At 40.0% G+C, this 23,777-nt stretch overlaps 1 non-coding gene across 1 annotated transcript; it reads right to left on the bottom strand.

Annotated features, from left to right (window-relative positions):
- Window positions 1-13,210: 13,210 nt before the first annotated feature.
- On the bottom strand, window positions 13,211-13,318 carry LOC130984251 (small nucleolar RNA R71). Its single transcript, XR_009088197.1, has one exon. It is a non-coding gene; the product is annotated as a small nucleolar RNA R71 (small nucleolar RNA).
- Between the last annotated feature and the right edge of the window lie 10,459 nt (window positions 13,319-23,777).

Raw genomic sequence — 23,777 nt, 5'->3', positions numbered from 1 at the left:
TTTCGAGTGCAGGGAGGTCAGATTCCAACAGCATCAGCAGTCCTTTTGTCAGCCTTTTTCAGAGTTTTGCTCAAGTCCCTCAATTTCAGCCAGAAATTACCTGAAATCACAGAAAAACACACAAACTCATAGTAAAGTCCAGAAATGTGAATTTAACATAAAAACTAATGAAAACATCCCTAAAAGTAGCTTGAACTTACTAAAAACTACCTAAAAACAATGCCAAAAAGCGTATAAATTATCCGCTCATCACAACACCAAACTTAAATTGTTGCTTGTCCCCAAGCAACTGAAAATCAATTAGGATAAAAGAAGAGAATATACTATAAATTCTAGAATATCAATGAATATTAATTATAATTAGATGAGCGGGACTTTGTAGCTTTTTGCTTCTGAACAGTTTTGGCATCTCACTTTTTCCTTTGAAGTTCTGAATGATTGGCTTCTTTAGGAACTTAGAATTTCGGATAGTGCTATTGACTTTCCTAGTTAAGCATGTTGATTCTTGAACACAGCTACTTATGAGTCTTGGCCGTCGCCCTAAGCATTTTGTTTTCCAGTATTACTACCGGATACATAAATGCCACAGACACATAACTGGGTGAACCTTTTCAGATTGTGACTCAGCTTTGCTAGAGTCCCCAGTTAGAGGTGTCCAGAGCTCTTAAGCACACTTTTTTTGCTTTGGATCACGACTTTAACCACTCAGTCTCAAGCTTTTCACTTGGACCTTCATGATACAAGCACATGGTTAGGGACAGCTTATTTAGCCACTTAGGCCTGGATTTTATTTCCTTAGGCCCTCCTATCCATCGATGCTCAAAGCCTTGGATCCTTTTTACCATTGCCTTTTGGTTTTAAGGGCTATTGGCTTTTTCTGCTTTGCTTTTTTTCTTTTTTTCTTTCTATTTTTTTTTTCGCCATTATTTTTTTTTCGCAAGCTTCTTCTTTTTTCACTGCTTTTTCTTGCTTCAAGAATCAATTTCATGATCTTTCAGATCATCAATAACATTTCTCTTTGTTCATCATTCTTTCAAGAACCAACAATTTTAACATTCATAAACAACAAGATCAAAAGACATATGCACTGTTCAAGCATTCATTCAGAGAACAAAAAGTATTGTCACTACGTCAATATAATTAAACTAAATTCAAGGATAAATTCGAAATTCATGTACTTCTTGTTCTTTTTGAATTAAAACATTTTTCATTTAAGAGAGGTGAAGGATTAATGGATTTTATTCATAGCTTTAAGGCATGGTTACATACTAATGATCATGAAGTAAAGACATAAAACATAGATAAACACAACATTAAAAACCGAAAACTGAAAGAAATAAAGAACAAGGAATGAATCCACTTTTAGTGGCGTCTTCTTCTTGAAGGACCAATGATGTTCTTAAGCTCTTCTATGTCCCTTCTTTGCCTTTGTTGCTCCTCCCTCATTGCTCTTTGATCTTCTCTTATTTCATGGAGAATGATGGAGTGCTCATGATGTTCCACCCTTAGTTGTTCAACATTGTGGCTCAAATCTTCTAAGGAAGTGTTGAGTTGTTCCCAATAGTTGTTGGGAGGAAGGTGCATCCCTTGAGGCATCTCAGGGATTTCTTGATGATGAGCTTCCTCATGCATCTCTTGAGAACCGTGAAGGATCTCTCTTGCTTGCTCCATCCTCTTCTTGGTGATGGGCTTATCCTCTTCAATGGAGATGTCTCCTTCTATGATAACTCCAGCTGAGTAACATAGATGGCAAATAAGGTGAGGAAAAGCTAGCCGTGCCATGGGTGAAGGCTTGTCGGCTATTTTGTAGATTTCATTGGAGATGACCTCATGAACTTCTACTTCCTCTCCAATCATGATGCCATGAATCATGATGGCCCGATCCACAGTAACTTCAGATCGGTTGCTTGTAGGAATGATGGAGCGTTGAATGAACTCCAACCATCCTCTAGCCACAGGCTTGAAGTCCAGTCTTCGTAGTTGGACTGGCTTGCCTTTGGAGTCTCTCCTCCATTGAGCTCCTTCCACACATATGTCCATTAGGACTTGGTCCAACCTTTGATTAAAGTTGACCCTTCTAGTGTAGGGGCGTTCATCTCCTTGCATCATGGGCAAGTGAAACGCCAACCTCACATTTTCCGAACTAAAATCTAAGTATTTCCCCCGAACCATTGTAAGATAATTCTTTGGACTCGGGTTCATACTTTGATCATGGTTCCTAGTGATCCATGCATTGGCATAGAACTCTTGAACCATTAAGATTCCGACTTGTTGCATGGGGTTAGTTAGGACTTCCCAACCTCTTCTTCGGATTTCATGTCGGATTTCCGGATACTCATTTTTCTTGAGCTTGAAAGGGACCTCAGGGATCACCTTCTTCTTTGCCACAACATCATAGAAGTGGTCTTGATGGCTTTTGGAGATGAATTTTTCCATCTCCCATAACTCAGAGGTGGAAGCTTTTGTCTTCCCTTTTCCTTTTCTAGAGGATTCTCCGGCCTTAGGTGCCATTGATGGTAATGGAAAAATAAAAAGTTTATGCTTTTACCACACCAAACTTAAAATATTGCTCGTCCTCGAGCAAGAGAAGAAAAAAGAGAAGAAGAAGAAGAAGAAGAAGAAATATGGTAGAGAGGGAGAGATGTAGGTTCGGCTATATGGGAGAAGAGGGGTTTGTGTTGTGTGAAAATGAAGTAGAATGGAAGGGTATTTATAGGGAGAGGGGGGTGTGTTGTTTCGGCTATTGAGGGTGGGAATGGGTGGGAAATTGGTTTTGAATTTTTGAAAGTAGGTGGGGTTTATGGGGAAGAGTGGATGGATGTGAGGGGTGAATGGGTTGATTGGGAAGAGGAATTGAGGTGATTGGTGAAAGTTGTTGGGAAGTGTGACATGGGGAAGAGTAATCACAAAAATAGGATTAGGAGGTAAGGTGGGAATATGTTAGGTGGGGATCCTGTGGGGTCCACAGATCCTGAGGTGATCCTGTGGGGTCCACAGGTCCTGAGGTGTCAAGGAATTCCATCCCTGCACCAAATAGGCATGTAAATTGCCTTTGCACACCATTCTGGCATTTAAACGCCGTGTGGTGCACATTCTGGGCGTTCAACGCCCATGTAAAGCATGTTTCTGGCGTTAAACGCCAGTTTCATGCTTGTTACTGGCATTCAGCGCCAGCTTTTCTTCTCTGGGCACATTCCTGGCGTTCAGCGCCAGAATGTTGCTTGTTTCTGGCGTTCAGCGCCAGAATGATGCTCTATTCTGGCGTTAAACGCCGGCCAGATGCATCTTGCTGGCGTTGAACGCCAGCCTGTGCTTCCTCCAGGGTGCGAATTTTTTTCTGCTGTTTTTGACTCTGTTTTTAATTTTTATGATTTTTTCGTGACTCCTCATGATCATGTACCTAATAAAACACAAAATAACAATAATATAGAATAAAATAAAAATTAGATAAATAAAATTGGGTTGCCTCCCAACAAGCGCTTCTTTAATGTCAATAGCTTGACAGTGGCTCTCATGGAGCCACAAGGTGATCAGGTCAATGTTGTATAGTCCCAACACCAAACTTAGAGTTTGGATATGGGGTTTTAACACCAAACTTAGAGTTTGGTTGTGGCCTCACAACACCAAACTTAGAGTTTGACTGTGTGGGCTCTTCTTGACTCTGAACTGAGAGAAGCTCTTCATGCTTACTCTCTTTTGTCACAGAGGGATGGCCATGTGCCTTAAACACAAGGTAGTCCCCATTCAATTGAAGGACTAATTCACCTCTGTTGACATCTATCACAGCTCCTGCTGTGGCTAGGAAAGGTCTTCCAAGGATGATGCAATCATCCTCTTCCTTCTTAGTGTCTAAGATTATGAAATCAGCAGGGATGTAAAGGCCTTCAACCTTTACTAACACGTCCTCTACTATTCCATAAGCTTGTCTCAATGACTTGTCTACCAATTGTAATGAGAACAAGGCAGGTTGTACCTCAATGATCCCCAGCTTCTCCATTACAGAGAGTGGCATAAGATTTATCCCTGACCCCAGATCACACAGAGCTTTTTCAAAGGTCAGGGTGCCTATGGTACAAGGTATTAAGAACTTGCCTGGATCTTGTTTCTTTTGAGGTAGAATTTTCTGAATCCAAGTATCCAGTTCATTAATGAGCAAGGGAGGTTCACTTTCCCAAGTCTCATTACCAAATAACTTGGCATTCAGCTTCATGATAGCTCCTAAATATTGAGCAACTTGCTCTCCAGTCACATCTTCATCCTCTTCAAAGGATGAATAGTCTTCAGAGCTCATGAATGGCAGAAGGAGATTTAATGGAATCTCTATGGTCTCTATATGAGCCTCAGATTCCTTTGGATCCTTAATAGGAAACTCCTTCTTGCTTGAGGGATGTCCTAGGAGGTCTTTCTCACTAGGATTTTCGTCCTCTTCCTCCCTTGTGCATTCGGCCACATTGATCACATCAGTGGCCTTGCACTCTCCTTTTGGATTCTCTTCTGTATTACTTGGGAGAATACTGGGAGGAGTTTCAATGACTTTCTTACTCAGCTGGCCCACTTGTGCCTCCAGATTTCTGACGGAGGATCTTATTTCACTCATGAAACTGAAAGTGGCCTTTGACAGATCAGAGACTATATTGGCTAAATTAGAAGTGTTTTGTTCAGAATTCTTTGTCTGTTGCTGAGAAGATGATGGATATGGCTTGCTATTGCTCAGCCTATTGCGTCCACCATTGTTAAAACCTTGTTGAGATTTTTGTTGATCCTTCCATGAGAAATTTGGATGATTTCTCCATGATGAGTTATATGTGTTTCCATAAGGTTCACCCATGTAATTAACCTCTGCCATGGCAGGGTTCTCAGGATCATAAGCTTCTTCAGAAGTTGCCTCTCTAGTACTGTTGGATGCATGTTGCCATCCATTCAGATTTTGAGAGATCATGTTGACCTGTTGAGTCAACACTTTGTTCTGAGCCAATATGGCGTTCAGAGCATCTATTTCAAGAACTCCTTTCTTCTGAGGTATCCCATTATTCACGGAATTCCTCTCAGAAGTGTACATGAACTAGTTATTTGCAACCATGTCAATGAGTTCTTGAGCCTCTTCAGGCGTTTTCTTTAGGTGAATGGATCCACCTGCAGAATGGTCCAATGACATTTTCGAAAATTCAGAGAGACCATAATAGAATATATCTAATATGGTCCATTCTGAAAACATGTCAGATGGACATCTTTTGGTCAGCTGCTTGTATCTTTCCCAAGCTTCATAGAGGGATTCACCATCTTTTTGTTTGAAGGTTTGAACATCCACTCTCAGCTTGCTCAGCTTTTGAGGAGGAAAGAATTTATCCAAGAAGGCTGTGACCAGCTTATCCCAGGAGTCCAGGCTATCCTTAGGTTGTGAATCCAACCATATTCTAGCTCTGTCTCTTACAGCAAAAGGGAAAAGCATGAGTCTGTAGACTTCAGGATCAACTCCATTCGTCTTTACAGTCTCACAGATCTACAAGAACTCAGTTAGAAACTGATAAGGATCTTCAGATGGAAGTCCATAAAACTTGCAGTTTTGTTGTATTAAGGCAACTAGCTGAGGTTTCAGCTCAAAGTTGTTGGCTCCAATGGCAGGAATGGAGATGCTTCTTCCATCAAACTTGGACGTTGGCTTTGTGAAGTCACCAAGCATTCTCCTTGCATTATTATTATTTTCGGCTGCCATCTCCTTCTCTTGTTCGAAAATTTCTGAAAGGTTGTTTCTGGATTGTTGTAATTTAGTTTCTCTTAATTTCCTTTTCAGAGTCCTTTCAGGCTCAGGATCAATTTCAACAAGAGTGCCTTTTTCCCTGTTCCTGCTCATATGAAAGAGAAGACAACAAGAAAAGAAGAGGAATCCTCTATGTCACAGTATAGAGATTCCTTTGTTTTAGTAGAAAAAGAGAGGGGGGAAGAGTGAAGAAGAATTCAGATTTTAAGATGAAGAGAGGTGAAGAGAAGTGTTAGTAATTAAATAATTAAATAGAAGAAAAATAGAAAAGAGAGATTTCGAAAATAATTTTGAAAAAGGGGTTAGTAATTTTTGAAAATTAAAGATAAAATATAATTGAAATTAAAATTATTAATTAATTAAAAAGAATTTTTGAAAAAGAAAGAGGTATTTTCGAAAATTAGAGAGGGAGAAGTAGTTAGGTGGTTTTGAAAAAGATAAGAAACAAACAAAAAGTTGGTTAGTTGATTGAAAAATATTTGAAATCAAATTTTCAAAAAGATAAGAAGATAAGAAGTTAGATAAAATATTTTGAAATCAAATTTTGAAAAAGATAAAATTTTTGAAAAAGATAAGATAAGAGATAAAAAGATTTAATTTTAAAAATTTGAAATCACTTACTTTACTAACAAGAAACTACAAGATAAGATTCTAGAATTTAAAGATTGAACCTTGCTTAACAAGCAAGTAACAAACTTCAAATTTTTTAATCAATCACATTAATTGTTAGCTAATTTTCGAAAATTTGATATAAAGATAAGAAAAAGATTTTGAAAATAATTTGAAAAATAATTTTGAAATTTTCGAAAAATAGAAAAAAATGAAAAAGATATGATTTTTGAAAAAGATTTTGAAAAGATAAGATTTTTAAAATTGAAAATTTGACTTGACTTGTAAGAAACAACTAATTTTGAAAATTTTTGACTAAGTCAACTCAAATTTTCGAAAATTATGAGAAAAATAAGGGAAAGATATTCTTTTGATTTTTGAATTTTTAATTATGAGAGAGAAAAACAACAAAAATACTCAATGCATGAAATTTTTAAATCAAAACAATGAATGCATGCAAGAATGCTATGAATGTCAAGATGAACACCAAAAACACTTTGAAGATCATGATGAACATCAAGAACATAATTTTGAAAAATTTTTAATGCAAAGAAAACATGCAAGACACCAAACTTAGAAATTTTTAATGCTTGGAAAATATGAATGCAAAGATGCACATGAAAAACAAGAAAACATCAAGATCAAACAAGAAGACTTATCAAGAACAACTTGAAGATCATGAAGAACACTATGTATGCATGAAATTTTCGAAAAATGTAAGAAAAATTTTTAAAGCATGCAATTGACACCAAACTTAAAATTTGACTCAAGACTCAAACAAGAAACACAAAATATTTTTGGTTTTTATGATTTTCTAATTTTTTTTTTGGATTTTTATTGATTTTTTCGAAAATATTTTTGGAAAAAAAAACGAAAAATAAAAGAAAAAATTTTGAAAATGATTTTGAAAAGAAAATTACCTAATCTGAGCAACAAGATGAACCGTCAGTTGTCCATACTCGAACAATCCCCGGCAACGGTGCCAAAAATTTGGTGTTGTTGCCGGATTAAAAATTTGGCACCATTGAGGGTTGGAAACAATTGTTTGAATTGTTGTTCGAAATTGATTGTTCCTCGGCAACGGCGCCAAAAACTTGGTTGACGAAATTGTGATCAACAATTTTAGCTCTTTGGTATGTGCACAAAAACATTAACTCAGCACTTTCTTTTCACAACTCCGTTCAACTAACCAGCAAGTGTACTAGGTCGTCCAAGTAATAAACCTTACGCGAGTAAGGGTCGATCCCATAGAGATTGTTGGTATGAAGCAAGCTATGGTCACCTTGTAAATCTCAGTTAGGCAGATTAGAATTGGTTTATGGATTTTCGAATAATTAATAATAAATAGAAAATAAAAAGGGATAGAAATACTTATGTAAATCAATAGTGAAAATTTCAGATAGGCGTATGGAGGTGCTGTGCTCCTCTTGAAACTCTACTTCACTACTCACTCTTTCTTCAATCCTTCTTACTCCTTTCCCTGGCAAGCTGTATGTAGGGCATCACTATCATCAATGGCTACTTTTAATCCTCTCGGGAAAATGGTCCTATGCGCTGTCACTGCACGGCTAATCGTCTGGAGGCATCACCCTTGGTTGATAGCTACATCCCATCCTCTCAGTGAAAATGGTCCAAATGCTCTGTCACAGCACGGCTAATCATCTGTCGGTTCTCAATCAGGTTGGAATAGAATCCATTGATTCTTTTGCGTCTGTCACTAACGCACAGGCCTCAGGAGTTTGAAGCTCGTCACAGTCATTCAATACCGGAATCCTACTCGGAATACCACAGACAAGGTTACACTTTTCGGATTCTCATGAATGCCGCCATCTAACTAGCTTATACCACGAAGATTCTGTTGGGGAATCTAAGAGATATGCGCCCGGCCTAAGGTAGAACGGAAGTGGTTGTCAATCACGCGCGTTCATAGATGAGAATGATGATGAGTGTCACGGATCATTACATTCATCAAAGTGTTGTGCAACGTATATCTTGGAATAAGAATAAGAGAGAATTGAATAAAAAGTAATAGTAATTGTATTGAAACTTGAGGTACAGCAGAGCTCCACACCCTTAATCTATGGTGTGCAGAAACTCCACCGTTGAAAATACATAAGTGAAAGGTTCAGGCATGGCCGAATGGCCAGCCCCCATGATCTGAGAACTAATCATCCCAAGATCCTCTTCAGATCTAAAGTGATCAAAAGATGTCTAATACAATAGTAAATCATCCTATTTATACTAGACTAGCTACTAGGGTTTACATGAGTAAGTAATTGATGCATAAATCCACTTCCGGGGCCCACTTGGTGTATGCTTGGGCTGAGCTTGATCTATCCACGAGCTGAGGCTTTTCTTGGAGTTGAACTCCAAGTTATAACGTGTTTTGGGCGTTCAACTCCGGATCATGACGTTTTTCTGGCGTTTAACTCCAGACAGCAGCATGTACTTGGCGTTCAACGCCAAGTTACGTCGTCAATTTCCGAATGAAGTATGAACTATTATATTTTGCTGGAAAGCTCTGGATGTTTACTTTCCAACGCCGTTGAGAGCGCGCCATTTGGAGTTCTGTAGCTCCAGAAAATCTATTTTGAGTGCACGGAGGTCAGATTCCAACAGCATCAGTAGTCCTTTTGTCAGCCTTTTTCAGAGTTTTGCTCAAGTCCCTCAATTTCAGCCAGAAATTACCTGAAATCATAGAAAAACACACAAACTCATTGTAAAGTCCAGAAATGTTAATTTAACATAAAAACTAATGAAAACATCCCTAAAATTAGCTTGAACTTACTAAAAACTACCTAAAAACAATGCCAAAAAGCGTATAAATTATCCGCTCATCAGGCTTCACACCCACTTAATCTAGGCTTACAAAAAACTAATAGTTTGATTTTGAAGAGTAAGTGATGAGCGGATAATTTGTACCCTTTTTGGTATTGTTTTTAGTATGTTTTTGGTAGTTTTAGTTGAGTTTTTAGTATATTTTTATTAGTTTGTAGTTAAAATTCACTTTTCTGGACTTTACTATGAGTTTGTGTGTTTTTCTGTGATTTCAGGTATTTTCTGGCTGAAATTGAGGGATCTGAGCAAAAATCTGATCCAGAGACTCAAAAAGACTGCAGATGCTGTTGGATTCTGACCTCCCTGCACTCGAAGTGGATTTTCTGGAGCTACAGAAGCCTAATTGGCGCGCTCTCAACGGCGTTGGAAAGTAGACATCCTGGGCTTTCCAGCAATATATAATAGTCCATACTTTGCCTAAGATTTGATGGCTCAAACCGGCGTTCAAAGTCACCTCAAGAAATTCCAGCGTTAAACGCCGGAACTGGCACCTAATTGGGAGTTAAACGCCCAAACTGGCACTAAAGCTGGCGTTTAACTCCAAGAAGAGTCTCTACACGAAAATGCTTCATTGCTCAGCCCAAGCACACACCAAGTGGGCCCGGAAGTGGATTTTTATGTCATTTACTCATCTTTGTACACCTTAGGCTACTAGTTATCTATAAGTAGGACCTTTTACTATTGTATTAAAGGAGACTTTGGTAGCTATCTTCGTTTTATGCTATCTTAGATCATTGGGAGGCTGGCCATTCGGCCATGCCTAGACCTTATGCTTATGTATTTTCAACGGTGGAGTTTCTACACACCATAGATTAAGGTGTGGAGCTCTGCTGTACCTCGAGTATTAATGCAATTACTATTATTCTTCCATTCAATTCCGCTTGTTCTTTGTCCAAGATATCACTTGTTCTTCAACTTGATGAAGGTGATGATTGACGCCCATCACCATTCTCACCCATGAACAAGGTGACTGACAACCATTCTTGTTCTACAAGCATCTGAGGCTTAGTGAATATCTCTTGGATTCCTGATTGCACGATGCATGGTTGATCGCCTGACAACCGAGTGCTCGCCTGACAAACGAGCCAACCATTCCGTGAGATCAGAGTCTTCGTGGTATAGGCAGGACCTGATGGCAGCATTCAAGAGAATCCGGAAGGTCTTACCTTGTTTGTGGTATTCTGAGTAGGATTCAATGATTGAATGACTGTGACGTGCTTCAAACTCCTAGCAGGCTAGGGCGTTAGTGACAGACGCAAAAGTATCAATGGATATTATTCCGGCCTGACCGAGAACCGACAGCTGAATTCCGCTATGCTGTGACAGAGCATATGCTCTCGCTTTCACTGAGAGGATGGGAGGTAGCTGCTGACAACAGTGAAACCCTACACGAGCTTGCCATGGAAAGGAGTAAGAAGGATTGGATGAAGGCAATAGGAAAGCAGAGAGACGGAAGGGAAGGCATCTTCATACGCTTGTCTGAAGCTCTTACACCAATGATATACATAAGTATCACTATCTTTATCTTTTATGTTATTTTCGTTCATCATCATATACATTTGAGTTTGCCTGACTAAGATTTACAAGATGACCATAGCTTGCTTCAATGCTAACAATCTCCGTGGGATCGACCCTTACTCACGTAAGGTATTACTTGGACGACCCAGTGCACTTGCTGGTTAGTTGTGCGAAGTTGTGTAATGCCATGGAATTGAACCACCAAGTTTTTGGAGTTCATGACCAGGGATTATGAGAGTTGTGAAAAGTATTGTTCACAATTTCGCGCACCAAGTTTTTGGCGCCGTTGCCGGGGATTGTTCAAGTTTTGAGCAAGCTTTTGGTAACAATGCCTGGGATTGTTCTAGTTTGGACAACTGACGGTTCATCTTGTTGCTTAGATTAGGTATTTATTTTTTTCGAAATTCTTGAAGATGAATTCTAGAGTTTCATGATGATTTGTTGAAATCTGGCTGGCTGAGAAGCCATGTCTAATCTGATTGGACCGAGGTTTCAACTTATCACCACAAGAGCTTGTTGATTTTCATCAATTTTGCTTTTGGAGCAGTGATCTGCTAAGGCTTGGCTGACCTTTGGTCATGTCTAGTGTTTTGGACCGAAGCTTTCTTTGAAGGCTTGGCTGGCTGTGAAGCCATGTCTAATTCCTGGACCGGAGTCTTAGACTAGCATTGCACTGATTCCTGGAATTCTCATTAAGAATTTTGATATCTTTTTCCACTTAATTTTCGAAAAACACAAAAAAATTTACAAAATCATAAAAACCAAAAATATTTGATGTTTCTTGCTTAAGTCTAGTGTCTCATCTTAAATTTGGTGTCAATTGCATGCATTCATTCATGTGTCTTAAGGATCTTCAAGTAATTCTTGATGATTTCTTACTCTGATCTTTGAATTCTTTTGGCTTGAGTGTTTATGTGTCTCATATAGTGTCAGTAGTATACAAACTGCTAAGTTGGTGTCTTGCATGCATTGTTATTTGATTCTTGTTGCATTTTGATTATTAAAAAATCCAAAAATATTTTAATTTGTGTCTTTTCAAGTCAATGATACAAAGAATTGAAGATTCAGAACATACTGCAGAGGAATTATACAGAAAAAGCTGAGCATTCAAAAATGCCCAGTGAAGAAGGCAGACTGGCGTTTAAACGCCAGCCAGGGTACCTGGTTGGGCGTTTAACGCCCAAAGAGGTAGCATTTTGGGCGTTAAACGCCAGAATGTATACCATTCTGGGCGTTTAACGCCAGGATGGTGCTAGGGGGAAGATTTTGTTTTCAAATCAATTTTTTTTCAAGTTTTCAAAGTTTTTCAAAACCAAATCTTTTTCAAATCAAATCTTATCAATCAAATGTTTTCAAAATCAATTTCTTTCCTTTTTCAAAGATACTTACTAACAATTAATGATTTGATTGAACATTTTTTGCCTTTTCTGTTGAGGAAGGTTTTATGTTTGAATCATATCTTTTCTTGTTAGGCAAGTCATAAATTTTTAAAATCATATCTTTTCAAATTATTTTCAAAATATATCTTTTAAAATTGTTTTCAAATCATATCTTCTCAATCACATTTTTTTTAAAACCAATCATATCTTTGTAATTACATCTTTTTCAAAATAGTTTTCAATCAAATCTTTTTGACTTCTAATTTCAAAATCTTTTTCAAAAATCACTTTAATTCTTCCCCACTTTCAATTTTCGAAAATTATCAATCAATTTTTAAAATGTTTTTGAAATCTTTTTAATTGAATTTTCGAAAATTCTCTTCCCTCTTTCCCACATCCTTCTATTTATGGAGTACCACTCCTTCTTAATGCACAATTCGAACCTTATCTAATTAAAGTTCGAATTCTTCTTCTCCTTCTTCTTTCTATTTCTCTTTTCTTCTGACACTTCAAGGAATCTCTATACTGTGACATAGAGGATTCCACATTTTCTCTTCTCTTTCATATGAGCAGGAGCAGAGACAAGGGCATTCTTGTTGAAGCTGACCCTGAACCCGAAAGGACCTTGAAGAGAAAGCTAAGAGAAGCCAAAGCACAACTCTCTTTAGAGGACCTGACCGAATTCTTCAAAGAAAAAGAAGACATGGCAGCCGAAAACAACAACAATGCCAACAATGCAAGGAAGGTGCTGGGTGACTTCACTGCACCTACTCCTGATTTCTATGGGAGAAGCATCTCTATCCCTGCCATTGGAGCAAACAACTTTGAGCTTAAGCCTCAATTAGTTTCTCTAATGCAACAGAATTGCAAGTTCCATGGACTTCCAATGGAAGATCCTCATCAGTTTTTAGCTGAGTTCTTGCAAATCTGTGACACAGTCAAGACTAATGGGGTAGACCCTGAGGTCTATAGACTGATGCTATTCCCTTTTGCTATAAGAGACAGAGCTAGAATATGGTTGGATTCTCAACCTAAAGAAAGCCTGGACTCTTGGGAAAAGCTAGTCAATGCCTTCTTGGCAAAGTTCTTTCCACCTCAAAGATGGAGTAAGCTTAGAGTGGAAGTCCAAACCTTCAGACAGAAGGATGGAGAATCCCTCTATGAAGCTTGGGAAAGATACAAACAATTAATCAGAAGATGTCCCTCAGACATGCTTTCTGAATGGAGCATCATAGGTATTTTCTATGATGGTCTCTCTGAACTATCTAAGATGTCCTTGGATAGCTCTGCTGGAGGATCTCTTCATCTGAAGAAGACGCCTACAGAGGCTCAAGAGCTAATTGAAATGGTTGCAAATAACCAATTCATGTACACTTCTGAAAGGAATCCTGTGAACAATGGGACTAATCAGAAGAAAGGAGTTCTTGAGATTGACACTCTGAATGCCATACTGGCTCAGAACAAGATATTGACTCAACAAGTCAATTTGATTTCTCAAAGTCTGTCCGGAATGCAAAATGCACCTGGCAGTACTAAGGATGCTTCATCTGAGAAAGAAGCTTATGATCCTGAGAACCCTTCAATGGAGGAGGTGAATTACCTAGGAGAACCCTATGGAAACACCTATAATTCTTCATGGAGAAATCACCCAAATTTCTCATGGAAGAATCAAGAGAGACCTCAACAAGGTTTCAATAACAATAATGGTGGAAGAAACAGGTTTAGCAATGGCAAGCCTTTTCCATCATCTTCTCAGCAACAGACAGAGAGTTCTAAGCAGAGTACTTCTGACTTAGCAACAATGGTCTCTGATCTAATAAAGACCACTCAAGGTTTCATGAATGAAACAAGGTCCTCCATCAGGAATTTGGAAGGACAAGTGGGACAGCTGAGCAAGAAAATTACTGAACTCCCTCCTAGCACTCTCCCAAGTAATACAGAAGAAAATCCAAAAGGAGAGTGCAAAGCCATAGACATGGCCGAATATGGAGAGGAAAAGAAGGAGGACGCCACTGAGGAAGACCTCAGTGGGCGTGTACCAATCTCCTCTGAGTTCCTCAATGAGGAACAATGGGAATCTGAGGCTCAAAATGAGACCATAGAGATTCCATTGGACTTACTTCCGCCATTCATGAGCTCTGATGAGTATTCTTCCTCTGAAGAGGATGAGTATGTCACTGAAGAGCAAGTTGCTAAATACCTTGGAGCAATCATGAAGCTAAATGACAAGTTATTTGGAAATGAGACTTGGGAGGATGAACCACCTTTGCTCACCAAAGAACTGGATGACTTGTCTAGGCAGAAACTGCCTCAAAAGAGGCAGGATCCTGGGAAGTTTTCTATACCTTGTACCATAGGCACCATGACCTTCAAGAAGGCCTTGTGTGACTTAGGGTCAAGTGTAAACCTCATGCCCCTCTCTGTAATGGAGAAATTAGGGATCTTTGAGGTGCAAGCTGCAAGAATCTCATTAGAGATGGCAGACAATTCAAGAAAACAAGCTCATGGACTTGTAGAGAATGTTTTGGTGAAGATTGAAGACCATTACATCCCTACTGATTTCATAGTCCTAGAGACTGGGAAGTGCATGGATGAATCTATCATCCTTGACAGACCCTTCCTAGCCACAGCAAAGGCTGTGATTGATGTTGATAGAGGAGAGTTGATCATTCAAGTGAATGAAGAATCCTTGGTGTTTAAAGCCCAAGGACATCCCTCTATCACCATGGAGAAAAAGCATGAAGAGCTTCTCTCAAAACAGAGCCAAGCAGAGCCCCCACAGTCAAACTCTAAGTTTGGTGTTGGGAGGCCACAACCAAACTCTAAGTTTGGTGTTGAACCCCCACATTCAAACTCTAAGTTTGGTGTTGGGAGGTTACAACACGGTTCTGAGTATTTCTGAGGCTCCATGAGAGTCCTCTGTCAAGCTAATGACATTAAAGAAGCGCTTGTTGGGAGGCAACCCAATGTTTTATAGTTAACTATTTTCTTTTGTTATTTTATCTTTTTTGTAGGTTGATGATCATAAGAAGTCACAAAAACAATGAAAAAAGCAAAAACAGAAAGAAAAACAGGAAGAAAAATAGCACACCCTAGAGGAGAAGAAGCTGGCGTTCAAACGCCAGTAATGCTAGCTGTTGGGCGTTTAACGCCCAGTCTGGCACCATTCTGGGCGTTTAACGCCAGAAAGGGGCACCAGACTGGCGTTAAACGCCAGAAAAGGGCAACAACCTGGCGTTAAACGCCAGGAATGGGCACCAGCCCGGCGTTTAACGCCAGAAATGGCTCAAAACGTGAATTTTGATGCCACTTGGTGCAGGGATGACTTTTCCTTGACACCACAGGATCTGTGGACCCCACAGGACCCCCACCCACCCCACCATCACTCTCTCTCTTCTTCCCCCATTCACCAATCACCTCAATACCTCTTCCCCAAAAAAACCCTTCACCTATCAAATCCCATCTTTCTCTTCACCACTCACATCCATCCTTCATAAATCCCCACCAACCTCACCCTTCAAATTCAAACCACTTTCCCTCCCAAACCCACCCATAATGGCCGAACCATTACTCCCCCTCTCTCCTATATATACCCTTCTTCAACCCTTCATTTTCACACAACCTAACACCCCTTCTTTCCCTTCTTGACCGAACACACCACCTTCTCCCTCTTCCTCATTTCTTCTTCTACTCTCTTCTTTCTTCTTTGCTCGAGGACGAGCAAACATTTTAAGTTTGGTGTGGTAAAAGCGTTGCTTTTTCGTTTTCCATAACCATTTATGGCATCCAAGGCCGGAGAAACCTCTAGAAAGAGGAAAGGGAAAGCAAAAGCTTCCACCTCCGAGTCATGGGAGATGGATAGATTCCTCTCAAGGGTGCATCAAGACCACTTCTATGAAGTTGTGGCCTTGAAGAAGGTGATCCCCGAGGTCCCCTTTTCACTCAAAAAGGGTGAATATCCGGAGATCCGCCATGAGATCCGAAGAAGAGGTTGGGAAGTACTTACCAACCCCATTCAACAAGTCGGAATCTTGATGGTTCAAGAGTTCTATGCCAATGCATGGATCACCAAGAACCATGACCAATGTGTGAACCCGAATCCAAAGAATTATCTCACTATGGTTCGGGGGAAATACTTGGATTTTAGTCCGGAGAGTGTGAGGGTGGCGTTCAACTTGCCTATGATGCAAGGAGATGAGCATCCTTACACTAGAAGGGTCAATTTTGATCAAAGGTTGGACCAAGTCCTCACAGTTATATGTGAAGAGGGCGCACAATGGAAGCAAGATTCAAGAGGAAAGCCGGTTCAATTGAGAAGGCATGACCTCAAGCCCGTGGCTAGAGGATGGTTAGAGTTCATACAACGCTCAATCATTCCCACTAGCAACCGGTCCGAAGTTACCATAGACCGGGCTATCATGATCCATAGCATCATGATTGGAGAAGAAATAGAGGTTCATGAGGTTATAGCCCAAGAACTCTATAAGGTGGCGGACAAGACCTCCACCTTGGCAAGGCTAGCCTTTCCTCACCTCATTTGTCACCTCTGTTATTCAGTTGGAGTTGACATAGAGGGAGATACCCCCATTGATGAGGACAAGCCCATCACAAAGAAAAGGATGGAGTACACAAGAGATCCCACTCATCATGAAATCCCTGAGATTCCTCAAGGGATGCACTTTCCTCCACAAAACTATTGGGAGCAACTAAACACATCCCTAGGAGAGTTGAGTTCCAACATGGGACAACTAAGGATGGAACATCAAGAACACTCCATCATCCTTCATGAAATTAGAGAAGACCAAAGAATCATGAGGGAGGAGCAACAAAGACAAGGAAGAGACATTGAGGAGCTCAAGCACTCCATAGGACCTTCAAGAGGAAGGAAGAGCCGCCATTACTAACGTGGACCCGTTCCTTGATTTCCTTGTCCTTTATTCTTCTGTTTTTCGAATTTTATGCTTATGTTTATCCATGTTTGTGTCTTGTGATCATTAGTGTCTTAGTGTCTATGCCTTAAAGTTATGAATGTCCTATGAATCCATCACCTTTCTTGAATAAAAACGTGCTTAATTGAAAAGGAAGGAATTGCATGAATTCTGAATTTTATAATAGTTTAATTAATTTGATGTGGTGGCAACACTTTTGTTCTCTGAATGTATGCTTGAACAGTGCATATGTCTTTTGAATTTGTGGTTCATGAATGTTGGCTCTTGAAAGAATGATGAAAAAGGAGACATGTTACTGAGGATCTGAAAAATCATAAAAATGATTCTTGAAGCAAGAAAAAGCAGTGAAAAAAAAAAAGAAAAAAAAAGAGAAAAAGCAAACGAAAAAAAAACCGAAAAAAAAGAAGAAAGAAAAAGAAAGAAAATAAAAGTTGTGATCCAAGGCAATAAGAGTGTGCTTAAGAACCCTGGACACCTCTAATTGGAGACTTTAGCAAAGCTGAGTCACAATCTGAAAAGGTTCACCCAATTATGTGTCTGTGGCATGTATGTATCCGGTGGTAATACTGGAAGACAAAGTGCTTTGGGCCACGGCCAAGACTCAATAAGTAGCTGTGTTCAAGAATCATCATACTTAACTAGGAGAATCAATAACACTATCTGGACTCTGAGTTCCTAAAGAAGCCAATCATTCTGAATTCCAAAGGATAAAGTGAGATGCCAAAACTATTCAGAGGCAAAAAGATAAAAGCCCCGCTCATCTAATTAATACTGATCTTCATAGATGTTTTGGAGTTCATTGCATTCTCTTCTTTTTATCCTATTTGATCTTCAGTTGCTTGGGGACAAGCAACAATTTAAGTTTGGTGTTGTGATGAGCGGATAATTTGTACACTTTTTGGTATTGTTTTTAGTATGTTTTTGGTAGTTTTAGTTGAGTTTTTAGTATATTTTTATTAGTTTGTAGTTAAAATTCACTTTTCTGGACTTTACTATGAGTTTGTGTGTTTTTCTGTGATTTCAGGTATTTTCTGGCTGAAATTGAGGGATCTGAGCAAAAATCTGATCCAGAGACTCAAAAGGACTACAGATGCTGTTGGATTCTGACCTCCCTGCACTCGAAGTGAATTTTCTGGAGCTACAGAAGCCCAATTGGCGAGATCTGAACGGCGTTGGAAAGTAGACATCCTGGGCTTTCCAGCAATATATAATAGCCCATACTTTGCCTAAGATTTGATGGCCCAAACCGGCGTTCAAAGTCACCTCAAGAAATTCCAGCGTTAAACGCCGGAACTGGCACCTAATTGGGAGTTAAACGCCCAAACTGGCACTAAAGCTGGCGTTTAACTCCAAGAAGAGTCTCTACACGAAAATGCTTCATTGCTCAGCCCAAGCACACACCAAGTGGGCCCGGAAGTGGATTTTTATGTCATTTACTCATCTTTGTACACCTTAGGCTACTAGTTATCTATAAGTAGGACCTTTTACTATTGTATTAAAGGAGACTTTGGTAGCTATCTTCGTTTTATTCTATCTTAGATCATTGGGAGGCTGGCCATTCGGCCATGCCTAGACCTTATGCTTATGTATTTTCAACGGTGGAGTTTCTACACACCATAGATTAAGGTGTGGAGCTCTGCTGTAACTCGAGTATTAATGCAATTACTATTATTCTTCCATTCAATTCCGCTTGTTCTTTGTCCAAGATATCACTTGTTCTTCAACTTGATGAAGGTGATGATTGACGCCCATCACCATTCTCACCCATGAACAAGGTGACTGACAACCATTCTTGTTCTACAAGCATCTGAGGCTTAGTGAATATCTCTTGGATTCTTAATTGCACGATGCATGGTTGATCGCCTGACAACCGAGTGCTCGCCTGACAAACGAGCCAACCATTCCGTGAGATCAGAGTCTTCGTGGTATAGGCAGGACCTGATGGTAGCATTCAAGAGAATCCGGAAGGTCTTACCTTGTCTGTGGTATTCTGAGTAGGATTCAATGATTGAATGACTGTGACGTGCTTCAAACTCCTAGCAGGCTAGGGCGTTAGTGACAGACGCAAAAGTATCAATGGATATTATTCCGGCCTGACCGAGAACCGACAGCTGAATTCCGCTATGCTGTGACAGAGCATATGCTCTCGCTTTCACTGAGAGGATGGGAGGTAGCTGCTGACAACAGTGAAACCCTACACGAGCTTGCCATGGAAAGGAGTAAGAAGGATTGGATGAAGGCAATAGGAAAGCAGAGAGACGGAAGGGAAGGCATCTTCATACGCTTGTCTGAAGCTCTTACACCAATGATATACATAAGTATCACTATCTTTATCTTTTATGTTATTTTCGTTCATCATCATATACATTTGAGTTTGCCTGACTAAGATTTACAAGATGACCATAGCTTGCTTCAATGCTAACAATCTCCGTGGGATCGACCCTTACTCACGTAAGGTATTACTTGGACGACCCAGTGCACTTGCTGGTTAGTTGTGCGAAGTTGTGTAATGCCATGGAATTGAACCACCAAGTTTTTGGAGTTCATGACCAGGGATTATAAGCTCGCGCACCAGTAAGCCCAGAGATTAAGTTTGGTGTGGCCACCACCAAGGATCACATAGCAGCCTAAGTCACCCAATTTGAAAGCACTTAATGCTTTGGGTAAATACATGAACATGGTTTAATGAGTTCAGAGGAATTGGAATCAAAAGAAAATAAAAAGATTGATGTTATTACACTCTTATGAACACATTAAATACATAATGATGAAACAAATTTATTAAAATGCCAAAGAATTAAGTTTGGTGTCCCAAGGGACACCCATTAGTTGCAATCCAATTCATTCTTAATGAGAATGAATGTGAAGGGGTTCGTATGTCATTACTAATGGGTTCAGTTTCAATTTCAGGAGAGAAGATGGGGCCCACATGGTAAACAACTCACAAAGCAAGGAAGTCAAAGTGTACTTACACCTTGGAACAGGACACACACAGAAGACACTATGAGAAAAGAGTTGGCGCCTTTTCCCACGCTAGGCGCCACTCCCCAAAGTGGGAAAACATTTAACCCTTTTTATTTCCCACCTTTCGAACCACACCATTCACCCATTATAAAAGCTTCACCCCCCATCTCCTCTCCCACTTCAACAACCCCCACACCCCTCACCTTTGCTTCTCTTTTCATCTTCTACTATCTCTCATCCCCTACTTTCTTCTTTTTTTTTCTTGATTGGGACAATCAAGTCCTAAGTTTGGTGTTGGAGCAAAACCTTATTTTGCCTTCTCTTTCTTTCAACCCCTATTTTTTTACAACCTCAAGCACACTCTCCCAACCTAATGACACCACCAAAAAGCTCAGCCTCAAAGAAAAGAAAAACCAAGGAACCAACCTCTGGATCCTCAAGTTCTTTTAATGACTACAAGTTCCTCTCTGCATTCAACCAAAATCAATTCTATGGTTGGGTGAGTGAGAGGGAAATCATTCCAGAAGTTGGGTTTCAACTAGAGAGGAATGAGCATATTGAAATCAACATTGAGATCGACAATAGGGGTTGGTCACTTCTATGCAACCCACCGAGGAAAGTTGTAGAAAGCTTGGTGAGGGAATTCTATGCCAACGCAGTGCCTCAACCAGGACAACACTATGGCTACATTAGCTATGTAAGGGGGAAGTCCATTGACTATAGCCCCTCTAGCATAGAAAGAATGCTAATGGTGAAGAGAACAAGCTCCACTCGGAGCTATAAAGAGAGAATGAAGCAGCAAGGCCCTGGGTTTGAGGATATCCTGAATGAAATTTGTGTGATGAATGTGTGTTGGATAAATGACAATGATGGGATACCTAACCAATTGAGGAGAAGAGATTTGAGCCCCCAAGCTAGAGGGTGGCTAGAATTTGTGAGGAGGTCCCTAATCCCCACGTCCAACACTTCAGAGGTGACCAAGGAGAGAGCTATACTCATCTACAGTATCATGAGAGGAGAAAACATCAACGTGGGGGAGATGATCGCCAACAACATCAATAAAGTGCTGAAAAGCACGAGTGACAACACAAGGTTGGCATTTCCCAGCATTATACAGAGGCTATGTGATAAGGCTGGAGTTGAAAAGATCATTGATGAAGTGCTTGTGAAGCAAGACAAGTTCATAACTGCCAAAAAGATGGCCAAAGTGGTGGTTGTCCACCCACTCAACAGGGATAGAGAACAAAGAGCTCATGCTCATGAACCACAACAACAACAAGAAGAGGAAGAGGGAGAAGAGCAACCTCACTTCCTGGCACTTCAACCACCACCACACTACCAATATCAGCAATTTCCAGAGGGATTCAACTAGGAGCAATTGCAAGGAGATGTACACCAAATAAAGGGAAACCTACACTACTTGAGGGAAGATGTCAATCAACTCAAGGAGACTCAGCAACAACAATGGAGCCAAGTCAACCAGAACATTCAACTCCAAGGGAATCAAGAGCATATGAGGAAGGAGCAGCAAGAACAATTTGACTGGGGAGAGGTGCGAAGCGTACTGGACAAAATAGCAGAGCAAGGCAAGTGGCAACAGAGGAACTTGGCTGAATTCAAAAATCTCTATGATGCCAGGACCATATCCAGGAGGCAGTATGACATCAACACACAAGCAAAGCTGAATCACTTGTGTAACGCTGTAGCCGCTCTAAACCCAAGATACCCAACCTTCATGCAAGGGATGGAAGAGCTAAGTGCAAGACAAGAGGAAATCCTCGCCAAACATAAGGAAGATGAAAGAAATTACATGAGGAGGCTAGGATTTTGGAAGCCCAAGGATACCAAGGCTCAAAAAGATTCCTCCAAGCCAGGTGCAGGTGGCTCATCCCCTTCCAAGAAGAAGGACAAAGGGAAGGGGCCAATGAACTAAAGATGAAGCTGCTCAAGGTTGTTGAGTCCCATGGTTGACACTTTCCAATTTATGAATTCTATTTAAGCCTTTGCTTTATTTACTTCTTAAATAATCATGCTATGATAGTTTATGTTTTATGCTTAGTTTTAATTCCTGTTTGAAGTCTTTATGAGTTTTTTTTACAAGAAAGAAAATGCCATGTATTTCAAGTCTTCATTTCAACTTAAAAAAGTAGAGCTTGTCTCTATAAAAGTTACTGTGAGTTGTACAAAATCAATAAGAGAGACCAAGGCCAAGAGGGATCATCAAACAAACTAAGAAACAAGAAACTAAGTGTAGAACCTAGGATGAACTAAAAAGAAAATGAGTCATGGAGAGCAACTAGTCCTAGAAGGTATAACAAAGGAAGACTAAGGGGTGTTCCTTGAATATCCATAGAACCAAGAGGTAGTAAGTAATAAAGGCCCAAGGCTCTGAGCATCAACTACTGGGATAGAAAAAGAAACGTTAAAAAGCTCAAAAAGAATTAATCATCTTAGAAGATGCTTGTGGTGAAGATGTGTCAAGAAGAGACTTGGGCAAGTAAATTCTTAGGGGTGTCTCAACACCCAGTACCCTAAAACCAACTAGTTTGGGAGTGCTAATTGAAAGCCTAATTAAAGGATTGTCTTGAGACAAAACACTTAGAGTCGTGGTCAAGAAAGCAAAATAACCCTTACTACTTCAAGGTGACAATCAATAAAAAGGACCCCTGAAGCCTATACCTGAAGGAACCCTCAAGGATCCAAGAGCTTTCCATGACAATTAAAATATCCATACATATGTTGGACACTTAGTTTTACTCTTAGTTGTACTGCAATCATTCGAAGCCAAGGCCTCAAGATATAAACGTTTAATCACATTGATTTGCTTGGGACAAGCAAAGCTTAAGTTTTGTGTTGTGATGACTTGCATCATCTACCCTTCTTTCTTGCAAAAAGAAGACCATAAAAGAGCATAAATCTCATTTGATCAGTACAATTCATGCATTATTTGATGAATATTATGGTACACTACTTTGAAATGAGTTGTGCTGAATTTTAGGTGAAAAAGGCATCAAAAAGGGTAAAAGACAAACAAGAAGCTAGGCATGTGAAACTGGTGTGCCACTTGGAGCAAATGCCACAAAAATGCACTGGTGTGGCACGCCTGACCTATCAACTACTATGGGCGTGCCACTTGAGCAACGGGGCGTGGCACGCCAACTCACCATCTCAAGAAGAACCTCCACTATGGCGTGCCACTTGGTGTCGAAGGCATGGCACGCCAGCTCCAAGAAGTCACTTGGGGCATGCCACTTGAGAACCCAAGCGTGGCATGCCAAGCTTGAAGAGTGCACAAATGCATCGGCGTGCCACTTAAGCAGCATGGCGTAGCACGCTGGTTGATGAGCGGATAATTTATACGCTTTTTGGCATTGTTTTTAGGTAGTTTTTAGTAAGATCAAGCTACTTTTAGGGATGTTTTCATTAGTTTTTATGTTAAATTCACATTTCCGGACTTTACTATGAGTTTGTGTGTTTTTCTGTGATTTCAGGTAATTTCTGGCTGAAATTGAGGGACTTGAGCAAAACTCTGAAAAAGGCTGACAAAAGGACTGCTGATGCTGTTGGAATCTGACCTCCCTGCACTCGAAATGTATTTTCTGGAGCTACAAAACTCCAAATGGCGCGCTCTTAACGGCATTGGAAAGTAGATATCCAGAGCTTTCCAGCAATATATAATAGTCCATACTTTATTCAGAAATTGACGATGTAACTTGGCGTTGAACGCCAAGTACATGCTGCTGTCTGGAGATAAACGCCAGA

The sequence above is a fragment of the Arachis stenosperma genome, chromosome 5 (genome assembly GCF_014773155.1).
Source record: "Arachis stenosperma cultivar V10309 chromosome 5, arast.V10309.gnm1.PFL2, whole genome shotgun sequence".
Classification (NCBI taxonomy): domain Eukaryota; kingdom Viridiplantae; phylum Streptophyta; class Magnoliopsida; order Fabales; family Fabaceae; genus Arachis; species Arachis stenosperma.
Note: the sequence above shows the minus strand (reverse complement) of the source record. Positions and strands in the feature narration are given on the sequence as shown.